Source organism: Dryobates pubescens, chromosome 13 (assembly GCF_014839835.1).
Source record: "Dryobates pubescens isolate bDryPub1 chromosome 13, bDryPub1.pri, whole genome shotgun sequence".
Classification (NCBI taxonomy): Eukaryota; Metazoa; Chordata; class Aves; order Piciformes; family Picidae; genus Dryobates; species Dryobates pubescens.
Window position 1 is genome coordinate 4,858,439 of NC_071624.1, and position 15,186 is coordinate 4,873,624.

General features: G+C 41.4%; 1 protein-coding gene across 2 annotated transcripts in view; it reads left to right on the forward strand.

Moving 5' to 3' along the window:
• AMER3 (APC membrane recruitment protein 3) overlaps positions 1-14,607 on the forward strand; it is a 37,253-nt gene extending 22,646 nt beyond the window's left edge. For both annotated transcript variants that reach the window (XM_009911366.2, XM_054166957.1), the window contains exon 3: positions 14,216-14,607. The gene's annotated coding sequence lies outside the window, so the exon portion shown is untranslated. The remainder of the gene's footprint in view (positions 1-14,215) is intronic.
• The last annotated feature ends 579 nt before the right edge of the window (positions 14,608-15,186 follow it).

Below are 15,186 nucleotides of genomic sequence, written 5' to 3' on the forward strand. Positions count from 1 at the left end.
TTCAGCAGGAAGGGAAGTGATGCAGGTCTGAAGCTAACAGTGCTAGAAGCAGCATTAACTTTCTGTGCTTCCTCCAGGAAACAGGTTGCAGAGCAAATGGTTCCTTATCCACCTTCCTGTCTTTTCTTGTATGTTGTTGGAAGGTCTTCCAGGAAGGAACTTCCACACATTCTGTTGCTGCCACCAGTACACCTGCACTCCTCAACTGATGGCTGTTTGCCTCAACACAGAGAGAGCACCTCACCCTCAAACTGATCTGCAGGCATTGTGACATTGTCTCAGTCCTCATTTTATTTAATCAGCTCAGGAAACTGATAGAAAGCATTCTGTTATCTAACAAGAACGTCATATGGCAATCATCCACAGAATATAAATCAATAAACTTACCCTAACAGCAATTTATCACTCATTGTATCACGCAGCAATACAATTACTGTTAGAAATAAATATATAAAAATTTAAAATGAGCACAGAACAATAACAAATAATCATAGAATCATTTCAGTTGGAAAAGATTTTAAGATCACAGAGTCCAACCATTATCTAACTATACCAAGTCTGGGGCTAAACCATCTCCCTCAGCACTACATCTTCATGTCTTTGAAATACCTCCAGGGATGGGATTCAAACACCTCCTTGGGGAGCCTGTTCCAATGTTTGAGAACCCTTTCAGTGAAGAAGTTTTTCTAATACACAACCTAAAGCTTCCCTGGTGCAATTTGAGGACATTTTCTCTTGCCCTATCACTTGTTAATAGCGAGAAGAGACCAACACTCACCTTGCTACAACCTCCTTTCAGGGATTTGTAGAGAGCAGTAAAGTCTCCTCAGCCACCTTTTCTCCACAATAAACTAAACAATGCTAAAGATCCATCCAACATGAGGGAAACACATAAACCAACCAATACTGGCTAACAATGGACCCGATTTTGCTCAAGCCCTTCTTCAAGCACAGTCTCTTAAGATGAGATCGCTAGTGTGTCTGATTTCTTTCCATTTTGTACAGCATTGTCAAACACCTGCTAAAGCAGCAACTTTGGATTAATTTAAAACTTGAAATTATTTGTTGGTATCCATTTCCATGAACATAAATACCTCAGAGTATAAAGCACACTGAATGATGTCCCTGAAGCTTTGTGTGGTTTCTGCCATGGGAGCTGACTGAAAATATTCATAAAATCTCTGTGTTTTTATCAACATTCCCAATCTGGAAACCTCTGTTCATTCCATCCATGCTATCAACAAAGCTCACTTCATAGAGTTTTACAGAATAGCAAAGCAGTAAGGCTTAGGCTCAATTAGTAATAAATAAAATACAATAAAATACAATACAATAAAATAACCCCCCCCACAAAAAACCCAAAACCAACCAAAAAACCCCACCCAAAGCCCACACACACACAAAAAAAACCAAACAAACCAAAGGAAACAAAAAAAGAAATGACAAAATTTCACAAGGCTGAACTTACATCTTCCATAATTCAAGACTCTTTCTGAGCAATTCTGTTCTCATAAAACAGAAAGGAAGTCATGATACACAGACAGTTACAACAGACATAGACAGATTTTTTAGGATGGATCATTTTATAGACTCGACACTGAACAACTGCATTTATGTTAATGGCCAACACAGTCATGCTGGAGCTGTTCAAAGTCCCATTTTACCTCCTCCCAAGCAGTGACCAGGAGTGAATGCTTATGGAAGAGAGTCTATCCCTCCCTGTATTCTGTGAAATAAGGAGTCATCCTCTTTTCACCAACATGCACTGTTAATGGATTATGTTCACGTTCCTAGCAGTAGTCTTTCCAAAGTAATCCACAAACATGCACACAATAACAGTATTAACTATTCTCAAAATTTCACAACCTACTTATACAAGTATCCCAATATCTTCTATTAGGACATGAAAGCATAGCAGTATGCTAGATACCAGTGGAACTGAGGGTGTATATGGTATTACTTTAGCTTCTTTCTTGTCCATAGAATATGGAAACCTTAATCCTGTTCACTGTGTCCTAGTAACCTAATTGACTTTCTCAAATGAAAACTTGAAAGCATAACAAATTACTCAGTTATGATGTCTAAGTAGCCACCTTTCATCTTTTAAGTCAAACACGATGTCCACATAGGGTGTAGACCTACTGTTATAATGGAGGGGTCTTTTAACTGATTCATTTGGAAGAATGCTTACTAAACACAAATGTGTAACACTGTGTAAGTCATCAGCCATTAATAAGTAGAGTTTTCCTTGCCCAGAATGTAAGGAGCAAGAAGAATGACATGCTCAGCTGATTATGTTGCAGTTGGGCCCCCTTAGACTTAATTTCCCAGATACTCTAACCCATTCTACTTTCATGTGATTTAATGGACATTCAAGTTTACAATAGAGTCCTTGTCCTGGGGAAGGGCAACAAAACAGCCTGTACTATGCTTATGAGATGAAAACAGGTCAGTGATTCAATATATTCTGACAAAGTGCTGGGTAAGCAACGTTAACATGCAGTCAGGATGATGGTAAATCACTGGACAAATTCTGAGGTTTGATTAAAGACTGTAAATCCAGTGGATCCTCTCCTGTGGGAATATCTGGATGGCTAAGAAAAAGCATTCAACAGTATTATAAAAAATTGGCAACATTTCTGGGTTGTATATTCATATTGGCTGACTTCCAGTTGGCAGAGCAACCCTATAGGATCTGAAACAAGAGAGCATCAGAGCAGCCTAAAGCAATGACTGAAACAGAGGAATGAAAAGATGACACAGAAATACTGTCTTCTGCATTCAGTGCAGTTCTGGGTACAGCTCAAGTGTTCCTGCAGAAAACTCAGGTGCATGTGTACTTCCATCTTGCCATTTACCCCTGGGTTGAGCCTGCTTTTAGAGCAGGTCCAGTAACACTAGTAGTACCTTGTGTATATTCACAGAATCTAGTCCAACCCCCCTGCAGTCATCTGCCTGAATTCAGCATCTGTGGCTCACTCTACCAGGCTCCTGGTAACATTTATTAACAAAAATACATGTCAGTCTTCATACAGAGATGATGTGTTTAACACTTAGTGTTAGGGGGAAAAAAGGCATAGTGGCTAAAAATGAGTTAAACCACAGAAGGGTTTCCAGAATACCTAACTTGAGGTTTTCACCTAATGGAAATGCCAAGGATGGCTTAACTTCTTTAGCACTCTACAGGAGTCTGCAGCAGATGCTCATTCACATTCAACAGGAAGAGAAATGAGCTCACCTCTCAACATCAAATCTCCTCCACAGTTCATAGCCCTTGTGATCTGTTGTACACCATCACTGGCAATGCAAGCTATTCAATCTGGCAGGAACCTAGATGTTACAAAGCCCAGAGGAAATGATTTGGACATTTGCCCCTTGCCTATCCCGAGGTATTTCCCAAGGCATATCCTAGACTGACTCAGTGTTTTTCCTTCCTGTTTTCTTAAAAGGCTGCTATTAAGTTAAACCCATCTAGCCATACAGTCAGTTTTAAATAACAGGGTCATAAACCACAGTCCGGAACAACTCCTGGTTTTGTATCATGAACACTGCTAAATACAGCACAGGAGGACTTCTTTCTCCCTTCCTCTTCACCCCATGCATGGCTGAGAGCTACACTTATCAGATTCCCAGCCCTGACAGTTAAAAAAAGAAGTTAGCTTCCAAAATTAAAATCATCTCCTTCAGCAGCGTGAACAGAGTCTCTTATACTAGTTAAGTCTGTATTCATCTCTCCAGTTACCTGCATGACACATACTGAACATAAAAGCAAGCTTTGAAAAAGAGATTTTAAATGGAACTTGTAGAATAAAATCTTAGTTTTATTTGGATCACCCTTTGCTTTTTTAGCTTGTCAGAGGTAACTGAGTTTCTTTGATAAAGTAAAGCATGGTCTGTTGCTGGACTTTGTCTAACAATACAAACAGAAGACAAAAACAAAACCCCAGTGCAAATACTTTAGAATCCTGCAGAAGCTGTCTTTTAAAAAACACCTGCCAAGTAGATCAGTTCTGAACTGCAAACTCAAAACACAAGATCAGTGCTTTTCATTACAGACCTTATCAGACCATGCAGACAAAAATTTGGTCATGTGTGCCTTAGATTTTAAAAGAGGATCCAAAATCTTGACTCAGCTGTACCTATCCCACTGGGTCAGGCTATAAACCAGTGAAATTCTAATTACATTAGCCTAGAAATGAAGGAACAGTTGAAATCACCTGCCACCAAGCTAACTGCAGGCAGCAAAGAGTGCATTAAGTAGATCAACTCATCAATAATGGAATATGGAGACTTTCAGCACTAAGTAGGTCAGTGGTACATATTTCTGGCTTATCCTTGGATAGTCACTGAGCAGCCTACTCACAGTGAACTCAGACTGCCTCCTTTCTCTTTTTTGTTGGCTTCACAAAATTTACCAAACCCTCCCACTTCTGCTGAGAAATGATCTGAAAAATGCCTGGGGATTGAAGCTGGGTAGCTGAAGGCTCTTATCCAGGAAAATTGTGTTGAGAAGGGCATTAATATTGATTACTCTGCATCAGCCTGGGGTGTGTAAGAAAACAAGCCTGTGTGACTGCTAAAAGGTACAACTCTGCATAAATCCAATCCTGATTTGCTGTATTAAATGGAATACCTCCATCAACAGGCATTGCAGAGACTGATGAAAATCCATGGAGATTTTTCCAGAGATTTGATTTGGTTTTAAGTCAATAACTAATGTGACTGAAATGTAACATTTTGCAGTACTTACATAAAGCAGTACTGCAAATTGTGTTGCTTTTGGTTCTTTGGTTAAGAATTGGTATCATCAGAAGAATGAAAATGCACTGTTTTGGGAATCCCTCTTTTCCATGGAGGTTGTACCTAATGAACTTGACTAATTTCATATAAAGGAAATTTACTTTTTCTTCCTCTTTTTGAAATTGTTGGAAAGGGGGCATAAATAGAAAAGCTGCCCAGTCAGCTTACCACATACTTACTGAGTCTGTGCTGAAAAAACTTCAATACTGATAGAAAAGGAGCTGTCCAGTTCAAAGTCAACATAATCCAGCCCTGCAGGAGAGTAGCACAAGTAGAAATGCAGAAGCAACTGTCTATTCAGAATTCAGGGCAACCATGACATCTAATACCTTCAATAAGAATGCTGTGGATTGATTAACAGACATTTGCAACAGAATTCTTGCTGGGTACACTAAAAACCAGGCAGGAGAGCTGATAGAAAAGGCAGAGTAGAAAGCCAAACAGATTATTAATCCTTGAAAAGATTTAACAGGCATTATTTTTACTGCAATCAAACTAAATAAGAGATTCAAGAGGAAATAAATGTATTCTTTATCAAGGGCTACACAGATGGTGACATCTCAGTGTGGCATACCACTCAGAGGAAGACTGAAGGATTCAGTAACAATAATTTTAAAGACTAGACATTAGTCAGACTGGTAACTTCAGCTGCTAAATAATATTTTTTATTTGGGTTAGAATGGGCACCAGCTGGCACAGAACACATCAGTTGTTATTTATTGATGAAATTTACAGAGAGTATCTCCTTCAGAGAAAACAAAGTATATTCCTATCTCCTAAATTATACAAAATTATCTTGATTACTTCTGTTAAATCAAAATAGTTCTAGAAAATACATTCAAAATTAATAAATTGTCTAGAACATCAACATTTTAAGTTTAATGCATTTGCCACTCCAGAGCACTTTTAATTTGCTTTCCTCACTCTTCTTATCTGAACAAGTAATTTACACAAGTAATGAAAATAATCTGACTGTGAAGCTTTTAATCTATTTTTCAATAGTTAAAAGGATACCAAAAATCACCCTTTCTGTTCAGCTTCAGTACTAATGCAGCCATTCAGCTGCTCCCCCCCACCAGGGCTTCATACATTTTTAATGCCTAGGCTTTTTGTTAGGAGGTCAAACGTGTGAATTGTGGTTAGAAACACAGTTACCAGGTCCAGGAAGGTCAACTAAAGAAACTATTCTTGTTGCCAACAAAACAAATTAGACTGGTAGCACTGTAAAGGAAAACTGCATGGTAGGGTCCTCAATGTAGGCATTGGCTGAAGGCCAGAAAAATAAAGCCCAGTTGTCAACACTGTCCTGACAGCCCTGGCTGGTAAAGAACCTGGAGCTCTCAGCAGTCCCAGTGAAGTGCTGAACACTCTTCAGCCACCTTTGTCTGATGGTACAGTGGAGTGTGTGTCCTATTTCAGCTTCTTCTGGGACAGGTGCTTTCTCCAGAGCACAGTAGACAAAGGTCAAGGATCATAGCCAAATTTTTACTGCTTTGGTTGATGCCGTAATTTGGATACCTGCCGCTAAACATCCAAACTGGACTGCCTGGAGCAGATCCCCACATGTAACGAGACCGTCTGGTCTCTAGTTTTACTGCCAGAGCGGCAGTGTGTTCCTAAAAGAAGCCATGTGTTCCTAAAATAACACATTCTTCCCCCAGTATGAGAGGCTGCCTCAGTCAGCCTTACGCCTCTGCTGAAGAGCTGACAAGTTAGGTGACAATTCTGAACTGGAAATGGCTCCGGTTTATTTTTACTTCTTTGAAGGTTCATGGCCCAACACTTTTTATGACAGAAAAAGTGAAGGATTGGCCTTACCTCATCATGACTCAAAATGAAGCCAATAAAATTGTATGCAATACTTGGCAATTTCTCTCTAGCTCTATTTCTTGCTGCCTGGCCTTCTTCAATAAGAGGAAGTAAAATTCATTCGTTCCTGAGAGTGTAGGCATTCATTTTAAATCTGGAATTGCTCCAGATGGAAAATTAGGCTTGTTCCTCTGTGTGTCACAACACTGCTTCAAGTAGATTTCTGTTCCAGTGAAGCTTAGCAAAAACTTATACAGATCTATATAGTGGTTGCTTCCTACCAAAACACTACCACTACAATTGTTCTTATAAATACATGGATGAGGTAAAAATGAGCAGGACTTTGTAAGCTATAATATCAATATATACAGGGGAGATCTTACTGCTCTCTACAACTCCCTGAAAGGAGGTTGTAGTGAGGCTGGTGTTGGTCTCATCTCCCATGTAATTAGCCATAAGACAAGAGGAAATGAGCTTAAACTGTGCCAGGGGAGGGTTAGATTGAATATTAGGAAAAAATTCTTGACTGAAAGAGTGCTCAGGCATTGGAACAGGCTGCCCAGGAAGGTGGTGGAGCCGTCATCCCCAGAGGTGTTCAGGAAGCATGAGGATGTGGCACCTCAGGATACGGTTTAGTGGTTATGGTAGTTCAGTTATAGTTCAACATGATGATCTAAAAGGTCTTTCCCACTTTTAATGATTCGATGATTCTATGTAATCCCTTCTGTTACTGCCATGTCTACATATTCCAGACCTGGATGACTGACTTTCTTCCCCTTCTATCCTCTTTCGGCGGCGGAGATGATTGGAATCAATACAGCTGACCAATATGATCGGGTATTGATCCTTTATTGTTCCAGTATTGCAGGCCTATGGCGCAAGCCTAAGGTGAGAGTACAGCACAGTAAAGCAAAGCATGGAAGGAGAAGAGATAGGACAGGCAGAAGTGCATAGCAAGGGAATTGCTACAACTTATATAAACTTGGAGTGCCTTGTTGGCATGGACTCATTGGTTCCCTATGAGTGACCACACATGACACTATTGTAGATTATTGGTCCAACTACTGATGACACGCGAGGTTTGTTGATGCAGGTGCATGTCCTGTTGTCCCAAGATAACTTGCTATGTTTATAGCTACCAGTGCCTTGTTTTAGTTACAGTGCTGCAGGACAGCACTGTTTGGTACACTACACTGCTATCTGGCTCTGCACTTATGCTGAGCATGGCCTACCACCACGTCAGGCTCTAGGCCTGTACTGCCAGATTGCTCACACCGCTTGTCACTGGCATTGCCAAAACCCTCCTGTTAAGAGCTGTAGAAACAAAGATGAGGTTTTGGGTCTGTACTCTAAAGAGCTATAAATGGTATCAGAAAGGGAAGCATCATCTAGTGTTATCATACTTTTAGGGAAAGACTTCCAAACACAAGAAGGCCCATAAGACAAAACATTAAATTCCTCCCTTGGAAATCTAACAAGGAGACAATGCAGACTGGTATTGTTGACTAATCATAAACAAGAATCAGCATTTACATTACAATTCACAGGAAAGAGACTGGCTTTCAGAAGCCTTGGAAAAAAGGTCAACCACCAAATGATGGGTGTTATAGAGTAAGAGAAATGAGAGAAAACATGCAGAGTGACAGGTTAGCATAACCAGACAGAAAAATACCATCTTTGTGACAACATTCTGAGTGGATATGAACAGGCAAGACTGTCCTTATCAAGGCCAGAGGAAAGGGAAATTTTGGTACCATGGAAAAAATATGAAAAGCACATGAATTCTAGCCTTAGTCATATGGCCAAACAGATTTTATACACAGGTGCAGCCACGGTCTGGATGCAAGAACGGGGAGAGAATTTTGAGTCAAAGAGCACTGCAGTGACTTGCAGGATAGTGGACTATACCCAGCAAAAGAAAAGGAGCTGGCTCAGGATAACTAGCTGCAAACCTACTTAGACCAGTTTGTACTTACTAACAACTGCTGGGGTCTTGTTTGCTGACCCTAGCTTTAGCAAGTCAGCAAGTATACCACAGATGTGCAACACAAAGATGACACAGGATTCACTGCAAGCAGGCTGACTGTGCCCTGCAGACACAGGCAGTTTGTACTCAGCAATCAACCAGCCAGATGCAATTGTGACACTTCTAACTGCCTATAAATGATCTTCCTTTAAAAATGAAGAATTTGAGAGACTGTATTGCATTCATTACCATTTCAATCAACAGCAGCACAATGCAGCACTGACAAGATTCAAATGACTATCCAGTATAAATAATCTGAAAGGCTCATGATAGCAAAGGGAAAGGATTATTTACAGACTATTTTATTATAGGCTTCCTATTTGGCCAAGATTTTGCACATGCAAACTTGCCTTATGCATCAGACATAGGTCTGTGCAGGCAGTTCTTTCATAAAGAGAGATAAGAAAAGAAATGAGGCTGAGGAAGGCGTAATGGAGGCATGGAAAATTGATTTTCAGTCTCTGACCTTGACTCAGAGGTTGAACGTGAGTTCTGAAGCAGAAAATGAGGATGGGAACAGGCTGCAGAGAGTAAAACTGCAAACTTTCTTTTAAATCAAAGACTACACACAAATTCTGAAAGCCTGACCCTGCCTCCATAATCAAGCATACTAAGCATGTGATGGTGTTTTAAGCACAGCCACTATATTTCACCCAGAGATCCCATTTTAGAAGGATGTTATTCAAGCCACTTGTGATTAAGAAAAAGGAAGATAAATGTCTATACAATCTATCAATGTATCAATTCTTTAATCACATTGTGATAATCTTATTTGTTCACATGCTCAGGAAATACTTCCACTAATTCATTTTCCAGTCTGAAATTTTTTAGGGTGGGTCTGCAGACATGAAAAGATTCAAAGGAGTATGTAGTCATGAAGGTAGAGAAAAACACTGAGCTCTGGTAAACTACAGGTGACACAGTTAAGAAAGGCAGGGAAGAAGTGGCTGCCTAACATCTGCAGCTGAATTATGAGAACAGATACAAACTGATCTGAACAGTTAGCTCAGTACTGCAGACCAGTGACCACATTACAACTACATGACTATGTTTACATCTCCAGCAAGAAATGGATAAGGAGACTCTGTTGCTTGGGGGTTTGTTTGTTTGTCTGGGATTGTGTTTGTTTGTTTTGCTTGGGGATTGTGTTTGTTTGTTTAGGGATTTTGGGGAGGGCAGGGTGGTGGTGGTGGGTGTTGTTCTTTTGTTTCTGTGTCTTTCCTGTCATGTAGCTTGGGGAAAGGAGGAGTTAGGTTAGGCTAGGTCCACTCTCAGAGTGCTTTGTCAGCACAGGTGTTAAGTATTATAATGCTATGCAGCATGCTATGCTGGCACAGCATTTTAAGGCAAATGCAGTTTATAACAGCAAAAAAGGGTTTTGCAGCATAACTTTGTGATTCCCTGAGAGTGAAGGGTCAGGTTTTTAACAAGACCGGCTTCTGGAAACATCACTGTTTGTCAGGTCACACCCCAATGTGCTGATCCGTGTATAACTGTGTCATAGCTGTAGCACAGCCCTGGCATTTGAGGCCTATGGAGGCACTTTCCTTTCCCTAGAAAACACTGGTTTAGCCTCTTAAGACCTCCAGAGCGGCATAAAAAGGCAGGAAGAAGACAAGGTGTATACACTGGACTTCTTCCCCATCTAAAGCTTGTTCTGACACAATTTGAAAATCAGAGGTCTACAAGCAAGAAAAAAAACGCAGTGTTCAGAAATACAAAATTTCATAAAGGATTGATTTACAATATCAAGATCCTTTGGCTCTTGTGCAGAATTCCTCAAATCATGGGGCACCAGAATGGATGCACTCTTTCTATGTAGGTGGTCAGTCTTCAAGAGGACTGACACCCAACCTACTACTGCCAGTAGCATTGGGAGTTTCCTGTAAGATAGAAATCATAGTACTTATTTTTGTTGGTGTGCAATAGTGTCCCCAAGGCACTACTCTGAAATGAGACATGCCCTGAGAAACTGAAGTGACTGGGAAATGAAAGTCCTTCCTTCCTATGTATCATATATATACACACACATGGTAAATTAATGATCATAGTGTTTTTAAACCATACTTTTCATGAAAAATGAGCTTCTGAATATCTCCACTGACATGGACTATCTGTCAGTTTTGTGCATGCTGCTTATGATCAATTCTGTCTGTGGCAAATCTAGGAGTGAGGCATTTTCTCTCTTTCCCAGTAAAAGGGAATTTTCATAAAGAATACTCACACTTTTGAGGAGTAGTGTGTTCCCCATCTGAAAATCATTCTGTCAGAAAAATTCCAGCTAACTTCTGATCTATACAAACAGCTCCAGCAATTAGCTCTGCTTGATAGCAGAGCCATTAAATAACCTTGTCATCAAGGTTACAGCAATTCAATGGCCAGGCTAGACAAAGAAGGCTTCAGGGCATTCCCTCATGGTAGAAAGAGCTCCTGCAAAGAGCCTGCCTCAATTTCCCTTTCCCAGTGTCTATATAATTATGTTAATCATCTTGCGTGTGGGTTTTTTGTTCCCTCCCCCCCCCTTTTTACTGGGGGGGCGGGCAGGGAAGCAGAGAAGCACTGAGGTCTCTAATGATCTCTAACCAGTATTAGCTCAATCTTCCTTTGGATACATGGTTCTGTTCACTTACCTAATCACTCCCAGTTCTGAGGCTGATAACACAGACATATCTTTGTTCCAGACAAGAGAAGGAGAAAACCTATAACACCCTCCTACACCATTCTTCTTTCCAGTCTCTTAAGGGACCAGTGCCCCTGACTTTAATAGCTCCCAAGACACTTCTCTCTAGCAAAGGCTACATCACATACTCTTGAACAGCTTTCCTTAGGCACTTGAGCAACTGATTTTGCAAAACATCCCTTCTGGCCTTAAAGAGCCAGTGTTCTGTTGCAGTGAACAAAAGATTAAGAGTCTTTTGTTAGGTAACCTCTAGAAAATTGTCTGATGCAAAAAGAAAAATAACCAAAAAAACTCAAAGCATGTACAACACAGCTTAGAAATTCAACTGAAAAAAAAGTGTCACACCAGAAACAAGTCAAAAAAAACCAACTTCAAATGTGCTTGTAAGAGGAAGCAACTGAGAATCAGCACATCTCTGAGAATATCACACAGTTTTAATTTGCAGGCACAACTGAGATGGACAAAAACTGCATCATAAAAGGGGAGCTGCTAGAAGCAAGTGATCAATTCACTAATGTCAGTAACAGGTGAGCTGATACTCACCCATAAATTCTAGGCAATCTGCAGATTGAATGACTGAGCTGCCTAGGAAATAGTAAAATGTCAGACATCCTACCAGAGAACTGGACTTAGCAGTAAGGATGGCAACCTATGAAACTGCAGGTTGCAGAGGCCTCCTGCACTGCCAGGACCAAAAAGCCACTTACCAGACCTGTCCCTTTCCTGGCTCCTTTTCTTGTTCAATCGACCGGGTTCTCCTGCTCTGCTCTGCCACCTTGTGCTCGCCAGCTGACAACGCTTTGCTGCACGAAATAACCGTGCGAGGAACACATTTCAAGTCCCTCTGGCTTCAGCCTTTGGGGACCCTACTGAAGTACACGGCAGTCTCTGCCAGGGGACACAGGCAAAGCAGGACACGTGGGCCCTGGAATGCTCTACTATCCAAATTTTTTCTGTGTTCCTGTGAAGGCAAAGATGCTCACAGATGCTTTCAGATTTCTCACTGACTACAGGGAGACTTTGGAGCTCGTGGCAAGAGCTCATCTCTCACAACTGGACATGTGGACACTGCTCACTATTGCTATCAGAACCGTTGTATTGTGTTCTGTCCTTATCCTCTGGGCTGTTCAGAAGCATGCCCCATGGCCTAGAGCACGGGACGTATATTAAGAACTTCACTGTCCTGTTATCATCTCACATGTTGACATGTAATATTTTGAAGCAGCAAATCACCACCCTGAGTCTTTTACTAACCTCACTGCAAAATGGAGATGACATTTATTTCACTGGGCCAACAGGGGTTTTGGTGTGATTTTTCACAGCAGATGGGACTTAAGAGATCTACAAACTATGTTACTTCACAAGCTGACAGAAACACCACTCTGAAGACAGGACACACATTGGGAGCTTAGAATAGAATTAACCAGGTTGGGAATGACCTTCGAGATCATTGAGTCCAACACTATCTAATCAACTAACCATGGCTTAGCAGAGTACATTGAACAGAAGAGCATCACAGAGACCAAACAGCTCAAGAAGGGCTTTGTACTCATTAGGGTTTTTTGTACTCATTAGGGGGTTTTCTATAATGTTTCCAAGCACATGCTAAACCTCTTTGCTTTCTTCAGGGACTGCCAACATTCAGGTGACACGGGGATTTTCAGGTGCCAAAACTCACTCCTGTTTGGCAAACACCCTGAATAACTTGGGGCATGGCAAACAAACTGTGCTTGTTAGCAAAATGGCTTAGGAACGACACAGCTTTGGAGTCAATCTGATCAGCTGCTCACTGCAACTGAGCTGGCTTTATCAGTCCTGGCACATGAAGCCCAACCACAGAAACACATCTATTACCTCAGATACTGCAGCAGTATCTGCAGGCAGATACTGCCTGAGGATGCTACAGCAGAGGCCACAGAGGCTCCGCACCCAGGGTCTGGAAGCTACGGAGGTGTCAGAGCTGCACAGGCAGTCCTACTGCCTCACCTCCCATCGGTACTTTTGCACCACAACAATGGGAGCTAGGCACGCTCCAGCAGCTTCCAGGCTGTGCTGCACAATGCTAGAGGGGCAAACTGGTTCATCAGTTGCTTTTAACTGTGGAAAAAAAGCCTCAGATCAAGGAAAATAAACTGTAGTAAGTCTCTGAATAGCACAAATTCCTGTGCTGACCTGACAAATGCTGCTGCAGCAGCACTTATGCTGGGGATTCTCACAGGATTAGGCCTCCTCCCTGCTTGGGAAGCATGTCTGGGTTAGGCAACAGGCAGGAATGAGCTATTATTCCCAGCCACTCAGAATGTGGGCACAGACTGGGGACCATTCAAGCTACTGCCTAGGGAAGCTGACAAACTGGTTGTATACAGGACACACTAGGCATCACAGTAAGAATAACCACTGAAGTACCAACATGTAGCTTTGAAGGGCACAGTGCAGCTGCTCTGGGGCTTGTAAACTGAATTCTGAAAACTGGACAAAACAAGAGTGAGAGCAGGCATCTCGCTGAGGGGTAGGGGATAAGCCTTCCAGTTCTTGTGCCACACCTCAAGGCAATGACACTGTCACAGCTTTTGCACCACTCTGCTCTGTGAAAATATTTTCAATGTGCTTATGGCAGCAGATACTTCATTAAAGAACAGAGTTAGCTGAGCTCCTGGAAGAGATGGGTTTAGATGTTAAGCACTGCAGTATTTTGTGACTGAAAGACTACTTACTTGGAATCAACAAACCAAGAAATTATTCTGTCTTTGCTAATCTGGCCTCGTTGGCACTCTAATGGTAGCCAGTTTCTACTTCTGGCTTTAGTTATTTTCCTTTGCTCACTTTTCCAATAATATACTGTCAAATAAAAACCTGAAATAAAAATGTAAGCACTTAAGATGCTTTTGTCTCTATTGCAGGTGCAACGCTGAAGAATCCCTGTGTAGATACCGATGCAGCCCCCCATGTGTAATACAGCATGACTTAGTTCCATGGCATCATATCAATAGCAGAAGCAACAAGAATTTCTCCCTGAAGATCCTGGCAGAGATGCTGCATCAGAAAATCGTGCTACTCTGTCTGCCTGCCTAACAGAATTGGGACTTCCTGACAACCACACAGCCCTGAAGCCACTTTTGCAGATGAGTGGTAAATAATACTCTTAAAAAACCCAACTCCAACCTTCATCAGGATTTGGAGAAAAGTCATACCATGACAAGAAGGTTTAAAGGGAAAATAATACGCATAGTTCTGTCAGTTGTGCCACACAACATCTGAAATTAACCCTGTATCTTTAAAACACAGTAATGTGCAGAACTTGGGCAGTTGTTCCAAAGAGGTAAAGCTGTTTGCTGCTGTATTGATTTCATATTTTTTTTCATTTTACAGAAATGCTTTATATATTTTCTGGCAGCTGTTTAGCCACCTTAAAGCAACAAGGTTCTAGACTGCAGATCACATTAGTATGGCAAGAGGTACTGCCTTAGGAAAAGTGTTCTGTTAACACACACATAAAACTATTAGGAAGCATAATATAGTATGCCCTATATTGTCCAAAGATGTGTATGTAGCGTGGAGCAGAAATGGTGGCCAGGATAAAGAAGTAATGCTTGAAAGTCACCATCCAAAAATATAACTTACTGTGATTCTGTTGTAAAGGAGAGAAAACGTGATGTGAGACCCCCACCTTGAAAACTGCATCCAGTTTTGGTGTCCCCATCGTAAGAAGGACATGGAGCTGTTGGAGTGAGTCCAGAGGAGGGCCACAAAGATGATCCAAGGGCTGGAATATGGGGGCTATGGGGACAGACTGAGGGAGCTGGGGTTGTTCAGCCTAGAGAAGAGAAGACTCTGGATGGACCTTATAGCTGCCTTCCAATATCTGAAGGGA